At 37.1% G+C, this 12500-nt stretch overlaps 2 protein-coding genes across 2 annotated transcripts in view; one reads left to right on the forward strand and one right to left on the reverse strand.

Moving 5' to 3' along the window:
* The window catches only part of LOC137624323 (protein C-mannosyl-transferase DPY19L3-like), a 733373-nt gene that overhangs the window by 138264 nt on the left and 582609 nt on the right, over positions 1–12500 (forward strand). The gene's annotated exons all lie outside the window — the stretch shown is intronic.
* The window catches only part of ft (cadherin-related tumor suppressor fat), a 434096-nt gene that overhangs the window by 120318 nt on the left and 301278 nt on the right, over positions 1–12500 (reverse strand).

Here is a 12500-nt window from a genome sequence, read left to right on the forward strand (position 1 = left end):
CTCCTCTCTCTCTCTCTCTCTCTCTCTCTCTCTCATTAGGCACACTGTTGAAAATTTGATGTAAAAACGGTAAAAATCCGCGAATAAATGTTGCCAGGCATATACCGTATTAAAAACGGATATATTGACCTTATGATTTTTATGAATAAATTCCGGTTAAAGTTATGTTTATAACAGTGCAGGTATATAGAGATTAGAGTATGAACATTAGTTTCTATATTTTACAGCATTGCACCCATGTATGTACTTTAAGTATGTACGTGTGCATATGTATTTCAAGCGAAACCCCCAACTCGCTAATTAGTCGTGATGTATATATGTATGCTTATGTCTATAAGTACAAGCTGGAACATTCTAAATGAGCCATGAAAAGGTGCTTACATAAATATCCATCTTGTTCCCGAATTTGCTAAGAACCGCCCCAGGACGTTTGTTCACCTATGAATGGTTGTTACAGTGGTGAGTACATACAAGAATGTGTGCCATTAAGTGCTTGCTTGCTGCTTGGCCAGTTGCGAGTGGGAGTATGTGTGTGTGCATCACTGGTTGCTTGGCAAATATACATGCTAAGTTTTGCCTGCAGTCATGTGCACCCAAATGGAGGCTGTGTGTACATCAAGGAGGCGTACATGTGTTATGGTTTTGTGTGCAAGACAAGTTGTTTACGTTTTTAACATACACATCCACATCCACACACACAGATATATATGTATATATGTATATATATATATATATATATATTATATATTATATATATATATATATTTATATTTATATATATTATATATATATTATATATTATATATATATATTATATATTATATATTATATATATATATATATTTATGTATGTGTGTATAGCGTAAAAAACATTGCTTTGTGCTTATATGGTATGTTTACAATGTGTTCATAAATTTTTTATATAATTATATATACTTATATATTTTTTGTATGTGTGAGTGTATGTTTATATGTATGTATGTTCCTATAACTATGTGAATTCATACATTTATTGTAATCATTTGCAAAAATTGCTAGTTTAAATTATTCGCATGCTCACTCAAAAAGTTTTACAATGATTTATTATCGTAAATTAACCCTTGCATGATCTCAAGATTCAAGACGCCATTTACCGAACAAAGTAAATCATTAAATGACTGTTTCAGAAATATATACTTTTTTTTTTTTTTAATTAATGTTAATTTCTACAAATGTCGTTTCCTCTAAGGTAGCCAGTAGGAATATGCCAGAACTATCAAGTTAATAAAGGTTAAGGTTAAAGGTGTCGGGTTTCAGTTCCATTTTCATCAGAATATATGCTCGCCAGAACGTCAGCCGAGCAAGGCCAACCCCTCACTGTAGTACCCAAGCACAGCAGTGGCTTCCCCGTAAACGGCCTAAACTCACGGTCCCCAGGTGGGATTGATCTGCTGCCATGCGAATGCTAGGCAAACACGTTACCACTTTATTAGCCAGGAGGCTAGATTAAATAGATGAGTAAATGAATAAATTTTTAACTGAATAATTTGTATATTAAAAAATATTAAGGGAAACGACAAATTACTTCATACACAAGGTCCATTCAGCTTCTGGTTCGTAAACACAAGGAGGGAGAATAAGCTCCGTCAGAGGTCATCTGGCAAACGATTTACCACACAAGGACATCCACTCAAAGCAATCAGGGACATAGAAGCAATAGAATTGAGAGAGAGAGAGAAAGAGAGAGAGAGGAGAGGAGAGAGAGAGAGAGAGAGAGAGAGAGAGAGAGAAGAGTAAATGAAAAAGGAAAGAGAGTTACAAAGATTTTGGAGGTCTCACAGGACTCTTTAGTCCATCCGGGGAGACTTCAATTGCTCTTGGTAGAGTGATTTGGTTTGAACGTTTAGAGAGTTTTATGATCTTATTTAACTTATTCTTGAAATCGCTTACTGTGCTACTGTTTGCTACATCCGCTGGAAGTCTGCTCCAAGTATTTTCTATTTTGTATGTGAAGAAATTACCCATATTGAGTGGTGTTGTATCGTTTTAATTCCAATTTGTATCCGTTACCTCTGGACTGATTCGTGCTAAGCGTGATTAGATTGCTGTAATCTACATTTGGTATTCCTTTAAGAATTTTGAAAGCCTTTATTAACTGTCCCCTTAGTCGTCGAGATTGTAGATCAAACAAGTATCATCCCGTCTATATCAAAATTGCTTTATTGTTGGAACTAGTATGCTGGCCCTAGCTTGTACTGCATCCAGTCTATCTATATCCTTCTGAATATATGGAGCCTAGAATTGGACTCCGTATCCTAGATGGTGTCTTACTAGTGATGTGGGCAGCTGTAGTACAGTGTCTTTCTTTCTATATTTGAATTATCTTAGTTTTTGTCCGTTCTTTTCAGCTTTTATATTGTTTGTTGAACTTCAAATCTTTGCTGATAATAATACCGAGAGCTTAATCCTGGTCCACACTTTCAATTTCATTACCCATTAGTAAGTAATGTGATTGTGGGTTACTATAACCTATGTGCATGACTTTACATTTCCCACAGTTGAAAGGCATTTGCCATTTTCTGGACCATTCTTCTATCTCCAGTATATCCTCTCTTAAGGCTTCTACGTCTTCTGAGTTCGCAGCATTTATACCTAGTTTAGTATTGTCGCAAATTTGGTTATTCTACTAGTTAATCCTAAATCTATGTCGTTGATGTGGATCAGAAATAGCAATGGGCCAAGGACGGATCCTTGGGGTACTCCGCTTGTAACCGCTGCCCACTCTGAAGCTTCTCCAACGATTACAATTCTCTGTTTTCTGTTTGTTAGCTAATCTTCGATCCATTCAGCTGGCTCGTCAATGATGCCTAGTGTTCTAATTTTGACCAGTAATTCTTATGAGGAACTTTGTCAAAAGCCTTTTGAAAGTCTAGGTATATAATGTCTTTTGCCCTGCTTTTGTCATAATTGTTAAACATGTGGAAAAATTCTCAAAGATTTGTCACATATGATCTCTTTTGTCTGAAATCATGTTGGCTGTCTATCAGAAAATTGTTTTTCGCTATATGTTCTACATTGAATCTATTACAATTGATTAGAATTTTTTTTGCAGGGCACTGAAGTTAAGACACACAGGTCCATAGTTACCAGGTTCATCTTTTGGTCCGATCTTGCAATTTGGAGGAACATTGCTTAGTTTCCATCCTAGTGGTGCCTTTCATTCGTTGGCTGTCTTTTGGAACATTTTGTAAAAATGTGAGAGAGAGAGAGAGAGAGAGAGAGAGAGAGAGAGAGAGAGAGAGAGAGAGAATAACAAATGTAAACATACAGAGAGGGGGGGAAGAATAACAAATGTAAACATACAGAGAGGGGGGGAAGAATAACAAATGTAAACATACAGAGAGAGAGAGAGAGAGAGAGAGAGAGAGAGAGAGAGAATAACAAATGTAAACATACAGAGAGAGAGAGAGAGAGAGGAGAGAGAGAGAGAGAGAGAGAGAGAGAGAGAAAGGACACTGAGGAAAAAGAGTAAATGTAGAGAGAGAGAGAGAGAGAGAGAGAGAGAGAGAGAGAGAGAAGAATAAATGTAAACAGAGAGAGAGAGAGAGAGAGAGAGAGAGAGAGAGAGAGAGAGAGGACTGTGCTTGTGGGGTGGTAGGTATCTCTAAAGAGGTTGATGACCAAAGAAGCTACGGCTGGGAGCAGACTGAAGTTCCAGCAGACAACAGCATTCATCATTATCATCATCACCATTAACCAGTGAAAACCGAAAGGTAAACTGCTGGAAAATATATTTTTTTTTTCACAAATATCAAAGTCTGTACACAAGAGTGTTTTATCCCTTCTCTCTCTCTCTCTCTCTCTCTCTTCTCTCTCTCTCTCTCTCTCTCTCTCTGATGTTATTTATCGGAAAGGAATCTGCTGTTTACCAACAGCTCATGCCTTCGCACAAGGCGATGACGGTCGAAATGAGGGTTTAGGGGGTCAGCTAATAATCTGATTTAATAAGCTTACAAGCGGTGTGTCAAGTCAGTAGCTGACGGAGAAAAGGCGAGGTTGGGAGGTGGGTGGGTGGGCGGGGAAGGTGTTGGGAGTGTAGGGGGGAATAGAAGATCTTTTGCTTTGAGGTCTAGCAGTGGCTCTGTTGTTAAAAGAAGAAGAATGAGAAGAAGGAAGAAGTCTTTCAACCTCTCCCTTGGCATGAGGTGTTCACGTCTTCAAGGTCATGGGGCTGGCCACATCGCTCAAATGCAAAAGCTAGTGTTCAAGGCCTTGTTGCCTCTCGTCCCCAGGTACCCCTCGCCCTGTCCCCCTGGAGGCGGACGAATAGGACTGAAGGTGGAACGCGAAACTGCAGGGGCAACCGTTGATCTTTATTGCCACAAAGGTCTCGGGATATTCGTAGTAGGAGTAATGGTAGTAGTGAACGTAGTAGCAGCATTCTCTCTGTCGTGAAAACTCCTGGTTTCAAGCCCGCATAAAAGAGGTGTAAGGTTAACAACCCTGCCTAATATGATACCCATCGTTGAGGCTTGAAACAGAAGGTAGCAGTCTGGTGCCAGGCGCAATACTTCATGATAGAGCCCAACACAACAGTGAAGAGAGTAAATAAGGAAGTACTTATAATATGCATAATCTGTGTTGTCGTGATATCTTATAAATTTTTAGTGTTTACTAAAGGGAACTGTAGGAGCCACTTGCTGCAAAGTTATTGATCCACTTATCTGCTTCTTATCGCTTCAGAGAGGATTAGTACCTCGAAAATGCATTGGAGAAAGTTTATATATATATATATATATACATAGAGAGAGAGAGAGAGAGAGAGAGAGAGAGAGAGAGAGAGAGAGAGAGAGAGAGAGCCTTCTGGTCATTCGCTTGCTGAGGGTCAAAAAGTCACTTCTTGGTCTTTGTATTTTACAGAACAAGCATATCCTCTCTCTCTCTCTCTCTCTCTCTCTCTCTCTCTCTCTCTCTCTCCTTCTTCTTCTTGTTCCGCTTTAATGTCCCGAAAGGAACATCATTAACATAACTATCGCCAACATCATCTCGGCGGGCATCATCTTCGTCAGCTTCATCTTCCCCCATTTACGATGATTGTCATCCATCACCATCATCATCATTGTCATCGGCGTCATCTTTATCGTCGGAGAGAATCTCGGAGAAAATTGACGTTTCTTATTGCAATCGAAACATCCGCTTATACGCGGAATTATGTCCCTGCCATCTTAGATTGACACAATGTCAGAAAAATTATTCTTTTGTGTTTGGGATATTCTCGCTGCAATTTGCGATGATAATGCCAATGATAATCATGATGATGATGATGATAGTATTGATAATAACTGATTTGTTTTCCGAATATATGATCTTATGTTGATTTTGTCTTCATGATGATACAAAATGATAGTTATTGATATTATTTTCATTATAAGTTTTTAGTTGTTGATTCTATTGCAGCTATAAATAGATACTCCTTTTAACATAAAATTATTCATTACAAGTAATGTTATCAGGCCCCATAATAATAATCATAATAATAATAATAATAATAATAATAATAATATCCCAGATTCTACAAAAGCCTCCCTTCAACACGTGAAAATTCCTGTTCGTCATCCATACCACCTTGCAAGCATTGACTCATTGCCAACAGAAGCCCGATCACGACTCGGTTGGATTTAATTTTTAAAATCCGCTAAATTTTAGAGGTTAGTCGTCCAGCGCTGTGGTAACACTGCGGCATCCTGACTACCCGACCTGTTGCGTCATTAGGCTCATCCGAGGCGGATCCCACTACCTGTTTGCGACACTGTAACAGCCCTTAATTGCAGGGGACTGAAGGGTCGGTGTCCCGTGCGCTTCCCTGACACGCTTGCTATGGGTTGCACTTATCACCCTACGGTGTGTTCACTAACTTTCTTTTGTGAGCAGAAAATATGCGAGACTATTTATTACCTATTTATCTGCTTATGTTGTTCAGTAAGCTTACTTTTACGCTGCTTAAATGCAATATTTGCATGCTGAGTCATGTTGCATTGTGGAAAGGTTTTTTTCTTTATTGTGTGAATGAATTATGGTTGCAAGGACATTTCAGTTAGAATTAAAGGTAAATAAAAAAAAACGAAGTTCTAATTCATGTTTTATACTATTTCACGAAACAATCACAATAGTAAGGTTTTCAGATTCATGAGATAACGAATGATGGAAAATGAACATTGGGTAGCGGTCTATTAAAAGACTTTAAAACAAGGTTTCTTGTTTTAATGGATTACAATTCAATCAAGATTATAATATATTCTAGAAAGGAAAATCCAACTGCTTACAAACATTTCTTGGGCGGTATTTTTAGATCCATTTCAACGGGTTTCCTGGAAGCCTTTTGAATTTTATAAGGACATCTTCACTTTTATATATTTACATTGAATATTATTTTATTGTTCATAACAAACAATATTGCGTTAATGACCTTCGATGTCAGGATGCCAGAGAACTCAAAATCAATCATTCAATAAAGATCAATACAAACAGATTTAAGTAAAATTTCATAGCAACTATTATTATTTGATAGATTATAAATCTTATCAATCACTTGGATATTCTTTCAAGTGTTGCATGAAAGATATCTATGACTATGGGATACAAAATTGTGTATTGCAAAATCCTCTAAACTGTATTCTAGAAGTTTTCTTCCAGCTGTGACCAAGTTGTGGAATGATCTTCTTAATGGGGTAGTTGAATCGGTAGAACTTTAAATGTTCAAACTTGCAGCAAATGTTTTTATGTGGAACAGGCTGACATAAGTCTCTTTTTATATTTTATATATGAAAGCTCTGTTTTAATGTTGTTACTATTCTTAAAATAATTAATTTTAATCGTTCATTACTTCTCATATACAGTAGTTTATTCATTTTCTTTCCTCTATGGGCTATGTTTCCCTGTTGGTGCCCTTGGGCTTACAGCATCCTACTTTTCCAATTGGGGTTGTTGCTTAGCTAGTAATAATAATAATAATAATGATAATAATAATAATAATAATAATAACCTTGGGGTTATAGTATCCTGCTTTTTCAATTAGGGTTGTAGCTTAGCTAATAATAATAATGATAATAATAATAATAATAATAATAATAATAATAATAATAATAATAATAATAATAATAATAATAATAATAAAATCTTACATTACCAAAGCATTGATTCGGCTCTGCAGATTTCTATGGGTAGTGTTCCTCCTCGTGGTGCCTCCAAATACCCATAACTAGAGTGATACTGCTTTGTAATTATTCACACAGGAAATACCACACGCTTCCCCTTTTCCCTAGAACACTTAAGGGGAAAATCGCTTCCTAATAAACTATAAACCCACCTCTAGAAACTTTGTTGAGAAATCTAAACGCCACGCAAAGAAAGTTATTACGCCCTGTGAATGCGCACGTCTGGAAACAATACTCAAACTTTATACATGACTAACGAACATGGCTACTGCCGTGTAGAGTTACATATATTTTAAGAGATACTGCTCACCACTTTTAGAAACTCGTGAAGGGAGAGTTTTAATATTTGGAAACGTGTCTCTCGTGAAATTGAGATTCATTGAAGCCTTGCAGACTGATTTACTTTCATTTTCTGCAATTACACGTTATTGGAAATGCCTCATATGTCTTCATGGAAATTCACTTAGAACTCGTACACTCATGCCGGTCTTAATCATGTATGAAAAGGGAGGGTTTTTGAGCCTTGGTTCACACTTTCTGCTTTTTGAAAAAATACACAATGGTTCTAGAAACATACAACAAACCATGGTGATCAGGTGCAAAAGGCAGTGAGACGTAATGATAAATGTTTAAAGGTTTAAAGGCCACTTATGAATGGCAGAGGCAAGGGCCAGTGACATTGCCCTATCAAGCAGGACAATACCCTAGAGACTGACCATATATACTTATGATAAGCGCCCAAGCCCGCTCTTCACTCAAGCTAGGACCAAGGAGGGCCAGGCAATGGCTGCTGATAACTCAGCAGATAGACCTATAGGCCCCCCCCCCAAACCCCCATCCTTAGCTCACAAGGATGATGAGGTTGCAGCGACCAAAGGAACTAACGAGTTTGAGCGGGACTCGAACCCCAGTCTGCCGTTCACCTATCAGGGACTTTACCGCATCGGCTACCATAACCCCTAAGTCGCCAGAATAAGGAAGGGTAAGTGAGGACACGTAAAACCCATGCTGGCAGAGCACCACAGTTACCTAGTGAACGATCATAGCTTCCGACGTCAATAAACTGGAATGTTGACACCAAGACCTGACTCATTATCGGAGCATGGTTAGTCTCCCCCTGCTCCCCCCTCCCCCTTCCGTGCCACTCCTCCCTCTCCCCCTCTCCCCCAACCAGCAGACTCACGGAGGTTGTCTTCATTTATCTGATGAGGTTTTGCGCGTTCACCCCTCTCCTACTCGTCCTCCTCCTCCGAAGGATTAATTACATTCATGAAGCTTTTGATACGTAACTTAGTAAGGGTAGATGTTGTAATGAGTTAAAAACCAGTTTGGAAGAGGAATCGGTATAGCAAGGCTCTTGGATTGCTGCATAATTTGACCACTGCTGCTACAGTTTTGATAATGATGATTCGAATAAGGATAATGGTACCGAGGATCATTTAGATTTTTTGAAATATGCATAATTACTTGGTGCTTTCGAAACATTCATGGTTATCTTAGATTATAGTTTATCAGTACTCGGTATATCGACTATGCTATTATTATTATTGTTATTATTATTATTATTATTATTATTATTATTATTATTATTGCTAGCTAAGCTACAACCCTAGTTAGAAAAGCCTAAAGGACTCAACACGGAAAAATACCCCAGTGAGGAAAGGAAATAAGGAAATAAATAAAATACAAGAGAAGCAATGAACAATTAAAATAAGAATATTTTAAGAACAGTAACAACAATGAAATAGATCTTACATACATAAACTATAAAAAGAGACGTATGTCAGCCTGTTCAACATAAAAACATTTGCTGCAAGTTTGAACTTTTGAAGTTCCAACATTTCAGAGTTTATGAAATCTAATAAATTAGGTAAGGTTAGGAAATGCTCCAGCAAATACCTATTTTTTTTTTTTATTAATTTTAAGTTTAGTTCCTTATAAAATATTACCGGTAATCATAAAACCAGATTACTTAGTCTGTTATATTCATAACTTGTCAACAATTAAAAGAAAAAAATCTTTTTATTATTTAAGGACGCACAAATTCATTAAAGTCTAAATGACCATAAAAGATTAACGTTATCTTGTTTTCTTTTTACTCTCGAAGGACATTTTAGACGATCAACTAATATAAAAGAATTTTACAAAGGAATAAGGTAGATGGAATACTAAACCGCTTGCAATGAAATTATCCTTCGCAAAATACCACTTATATATTGACTCTGAAGTGTTCCAACTTGATTGATTAAGTAATAGGGGCGGGACGAAAAATACTGAGTGACAGATTGGAAAATTTATTAAATGCTTGAAGCTCCGGGCAATCTAAAGAAGAAGAAGAAGCTTTTACGGGCATTTTACATCAATAATACTATTCAAAATAACAATACGCAGGATGAGAAAAATGAAATAAATAAATAAGATAATAGAAACTACTGAACTACATAAAGAAAAGTGAAAGAGAGAAACCGAAGCATGCTTGTTACTTCGCCAATTGATATGTTTATCTCTTTGTTAAGTGGCACTCAAGGGCTCATTTGGAAGTACCACAGGAAACACGCTCTCACTTAAGTACTCTGGGCATGAACACAATAAACAAGCTTTAGAAAGTGACGCTTTGTTCTCGTGTTTGTGAGTTTGCTGCAGCTTTTTGCGCCCTGCGGCTTCTTATGTCCTTTCTCTGAGCTTGTGGCGAATCATGAATTACCCAATAGCTTTATTTGTTGGTTTAAGGTATGGCTTGACTTCATAAGTTCAAACTTGCAGCTTATGCTTTCATGTTGAACAGGTTGACATAAGTCTCTCTTTATAGTTTGTATATGAAAGGTCTGTTTTAATGTTGTTATTCTTCTTAGAATATTTTATTTTCTTAATTATACATTACTTCTCAATGTAGTTTATTTCCTTTTTTCCTTTCCTCACTGGGCTATTTTTCCCTGTTGGAGCCCTTGGGCTTATAGCATCCTGCTTTTCCAACTAGGGTTGTAGCTTAGCTGTTAATAATAATAATAATAATAATAATAATAATAATAATAATAATACCATTCAATGGTAAATGATGCGCTATTTACTTAAACTTTTGTATGTATATCTGTTATCTAAGATGGTTGGTGACAAATAATTCTATGTTAATGTTTTTAGAAGCCTTTTCTCCATAAGCAAATAACTTGTTTATAGGGGAACATTCTATTTGTTTACAGATAACACACACACAGACTCACTCACACACACACACACACACACGCAATTACACGGACACCATTCTCAACACCGACCACGACACCAAAATGGACGACGCGCAGGTGAAGCCTCCCCGCCCTCCCCTCGATGTGACCAGTCATATACATCTTTTATAAATGTTATGTATTTTGCATGTTAACACATACGAATAACTCGTTATTCATGTATCTCTTTCCCGCATGCTAATCAGGAACGAAAAGAAAAAGAAACATGGGTTGTATATTGAATGTATTACGAGTCGTTGTTATGTTTAGAATGTTTGGTAAATATATTAATAAAGAATTTTATTAATTTTGCAATGCGTGTTGAATGCATTTGCATGGAATATTTTCCTTTTGGAAAGTGTGTTGAAAATATTTACAAGGTTTAAATCTCGCTCGTGAGTGGCAAACACGAGACAGGATAATGTTCTAGAGACCGACCATATACATATCAGTCCCCAAGCTTTGTCTCCACCTAAGCTGAGACCAGGGAGGGTCAGATAATGGATGCTGATGACTCAGCAGATAGATTTCTAGGTTTTCCATACCTAAGGAGGACGGTGAGGTTGCAGACACTACTAGAAACAAAGGCATAGACTCTAGAGAGTAAAATCTCTAGACCTTGCTAGAAACTATTGGTGTGCATGTATTTGAGTGATTGTGTAACCATTCACCAATACATCAATATCAATAATATCCAGACTGGCTCTATGGAATCTGTATGGCGTACCCCTTAATTTCGTATGCGCATTGTATTAATGGGAAATGAATGGGAAGGATATAGCCCGCAATATTTCGAAAACTCATGTTCCTTTGTTAAACCGCCGTTTATGTTAGCTCGCTTTTAGTAAGAAAATGACTGTAATTTGATGGATCATTGCTCGTCGTCGGTGAATAAAGAATGTTACATCAAAGGAGAAAATCTCTCTCTCTCTCTCTCTCTCTCTCTCTCTCTCTCTCTCTCTCTCTCTCTCTCTCTCTCTCTCTCTCCCCGTGACATTTGGAAGATACTGTCAATTTTTGCAGATTACCTGGCCTTTGCGGCTAAGCACGGGCTATTGCTTCACTGCAGCTCGTAGAAAAGATACCATCTGAAAAGTGTAATGCTGTTCCCGCAGAATTTCCTAGTTGTGAAGCCTAGTCAAAGAAAATCAGCAGTGATAAACCTAAGATAAACATCACGTGAATTATGGCGGTTTTTATTATTATTTATCATTATCATCTTGATATTACTTGAATCAAAATGATTGTTGCTGTTGTTGTATTTGAGTTTTTAGTAAACCACCTTATCTCTTATAGTATTTTTCACTATAATTATCATGGAAGGTCTAATAGAATTGTGTTCCACCTCATGTTGAAATGAGATGAAATTATGAAAAATTGCGATGTCATAACTTAGAAGAAATACGGTAGTTGAAGAGTTCATGGCCCTTGAAAAGCTCGCATATGAAGAATACCAAAGGATGAGTGGGTAATATGGACATTTTTGGCACAATCTTTTGCGAGTAAGTTCGAAAAGGCCATATTGGCGCCTTCATGGAGATTGTGGAATGAGAGCCACCCAATATAGACTGTGTAAAATTATTCGTTTTAAACGAAAAGACGTTATTGATAATATCACTGATTAGATGAAAGTTTGATAATCATTTTCAAACATTAAGAAAATAAGATGATCATGTAAATAAAAAATGAAAGAAAAGTTTGGATGGAGTTGAAAGATGTAATTAAAAGAAATTGGAGGAGGCAATTGGTGTCTTAGGGTAGTCAGACACGTAACTGTTAGTTCGTCGTTAGGGTAACAGACAGACAGACAGATAGACAAACAAGACATGTTGAAATGAGGAGGTAATAGGATATCAAGAGTCCTGAAAAGGACCTCAATTTCCTTTTTGTGATTCTGTTTCGGAGGGGTAAAACAGGTTTCTTGATCTGTAAGGCTGAAGGCAAAGGATTTTCATTTAGCCTCATATATGTCTGCCGTCTCCATCCTTTCCGTAGTCGCTCATCGAACAGTATCCTCAAGGAAACACAATTATACATCCATGCATAACTACACGCACGCACACACAAACACACACACACACACACA

This window comes from Palaemon carinicauda, chromosome 31 (assembly GCF_036898095.1).
Source record: "Palaemon carinicauda isolate YSFRI2023 chromosome 31, ASM3689809v2, whole genome shotgun sequence".
Taxonomy (NCBI): domain Eukaryota; kingdom Metazoa; phylum Arthropoda; class Malacostraca; order Decapoda; family Palaemonidae; genus Palaemon; species Palaemon carinicauda.